Genomic DNA, 2732 nt, shown 5'->3' with positions numbered 1-2732 from the left:
AAAGTTCTATTCAGAATGATGCATTCTGGGATTGCATACGGTGCATGCGTATATACCAATTTTTGCGCTTGCGTTGTATGTGCATGAGGCCTAATCGACCACTTGTTGGAGGACCACATAATCCAGTGTAAATATGAATCAACCATCTGAATTCTGCTCACTGCAACTACCACAAGGGAGCCGTATTGTACTATGAAGAAATAAGAACTCCTATGTTACAAACTGCCGAGGCACCTTTGTTATCTTTCATGTAATACCATTTTGTTGGCTACGGCTGATAAATGCTCGAAATACAACATGGCAACCCTCAGGAGTAAGAAAGCAGCTTCTCCACCCTTTTCACTCCTTCAAAATTTATCAAGCTCTAACATTTGAACGCTTTAAAATAAGGCAAAATAAGCAAGAGCTGCCACAATCACATGAAGGCTGGACGGAAATATATAAAAGTAGCCATTTTAGAAAATAAAAATCTTATGGTGCTTTAGGTTCCCAAACAGCAGTAAATAGCAAAAAAAAAAGAAACAAAAAAACACACACACCATTAACACCACATTTTATCATCTACTGTGGTAGACAAAATGCTTCTCGATATAATACATAAGAAAAAAAGAAATTAAATACTTACATATGAGGTTCAACACAAATACTTAAGACATTTTTCGTGATTTGGCTGGAAGTTATAATTACAAAACAGCCACAAACTGGAATGCTCTGAATACAATCTCGCAGCATCACGCGGAGCAACGGGAATGATAAATGTGACGAGAATCATTCCAATATTTTATTATAAAGCACACGTAAAACTGTATATCAAAAGACCGGCAACTTATCTGACATGTACACCAATCTAATATATAGCAAATAAAACCATGTTAAAACCACTTGGGAAAGAAAGATGTTCCAAATTTCCACAGTTATTTGCTAACTTTTTCTTTTGACAATAAGATTTAAAAAATTCTGAATATAAAAAAAATGTACAATTTCAATGAAAACAAAAAGCAGTGCTAAGGAATTAAAAACATCTAGGATTTTAAAACCACTTACAAAGATTACAGCTGATCTATTACTAAGTGAGAGTATATAAATTATTTTACAAATCTGGAAAGGCGGGTGAAGTGCTGGATTACTTCCTGCTGCGTGTGCTTGCTCTGCCTCTTGTCGCTATGGGGGATTTCACTTTTTCTGGTTTGGAGGTCTCTTTTAATTTCCCGCTTTTTGTAGCTGCCTCTGAGGAAGAAAATTTAGGACAGGTTATAGAATGTAAATTAACATAAGTAGCTCACCAACCATACTGATCATGTAGCCTCATTCATTAAAAGGAGAATTATGAGGCGAGTGATTTTCACTCAGCCTCATAATCTGAGCTGACCTGTGACAATGAGACTGTCACAGGTCGGCTCCGTAGATTGGGAAGTGAGCGAACACATACCGTCGCTCGCTCACTTCTCGATCTATCCGTGCAGAGCCGTGACTGTCACTCACGGCTCCCTGCAGGGATTTCCCCCTCCAGCGCTGACTGGCGGAACGGACGGGGGAGGGTACAGCTGGCTCTGCCTCTAGATAGGCAGAGTCAACTGTCACTCACGCAGCTGGGTGGATCCAGACAGAATTGTAACGATATCCGTTACCCTAAGCTCAGTTCGCGGTATACTGAGACGCCGCACCTGGAGCGGATCCCGACGTAGCTGACGGGATCCGCCCAGCTGCGTGAGTGACAGCTAGCTCTGCCTATCTAGAGGCAGAGCCAGCTGTACCCGCCCCCCTCCCCCGTCCGTTCCGCCAGTCAGCGCTGGCAGATCGGAGCGGGGAATGCAGCCCCTTCCCGTCACGGCAGAGAGCCGTGACAGGATCGAGAGGTGAGGGAACCCGGTATGTGTTCCCTCACCTCCCGATCTACTGAGCCGACCTGTGACAGTCTCATTGTCACAGGTCGGCTTAGAACTATGAGGTGAGTGGAAATCACTCATCTCATAGTTCTCCTTTAACCTGTTCTGAAAAAGTTCCTGCAGTGCCTGGAATTTAACACTTGGAATCTGAGCTTAGAGTATCCAATTGGCTTTAGATGCACCTGAAGGGGCAACAGAGATGGGCACCCGGTACAGCAGATCACAACTTGATTGAGAGATGATTTTGCTTCTATGGGCGTGAATAGCTGAATAGACAGTAGCACTTCCTAACCAGTTTACAATGCAAGCAACGGCAATAAACCACATAGGTAAAAAGCAACTTGGGAAGAAAAATGAACTACAAGATGCTGGCCACACACAGATTACGACTATAAATGGGTCAGGGAGGGGACTACTAAAGGAATTTATACACCCAGCTTTCCAAGAACACAAAGTCCAACTGTGCAAGTTAAAACAGCTGTCACAAGAGGCCGAGCTCTCCTCCCGCACCACCCCACTCAGCCTCCTGTGACCAGCGAGTCAGGATGGAGAGCAGGCTGCAAACACTCAGTGACCAGCTGGTCGCCAAGTGTTTGTAAATAACTTGTAACATATGCTTACTATGTCCCCAGTTATGAATGAACAGGAAGTGTTCTACATCACTTCCTGTTCATATACTGTGGATAGAGTAGGAGTTACTCTGTCTACAATCATGAACGGACATGAGCGCTCAGTATAGATCTTTTTTTCTATTTTAAAACTGGAAATATCAGGGGTCTGTGTAGACCTCTGATATTTCCACAGGGACCCCAACAGTAAAAAAAAAAAAAAAAAAAAAAAAAACAA

The sequence above is a fragment of the Nanorana parkeri genome, unplaced genomic scaffold (genome assembly GCF_000935625.1).
Source record: "Nanorana parkeri isolate BGI_ZX_2015 unplaced genomic scaffold, ASM93562v1 scaffold2, whole genome shotgun sequence".
NCBI lineage: Eukaryota > Metazoa > Chordata > Amphibia > Anura > Dicroglossidae > Nanorana > Nanorana parkeri.
Note: the sequence above shows the minus strand (reverse complement) of the source record.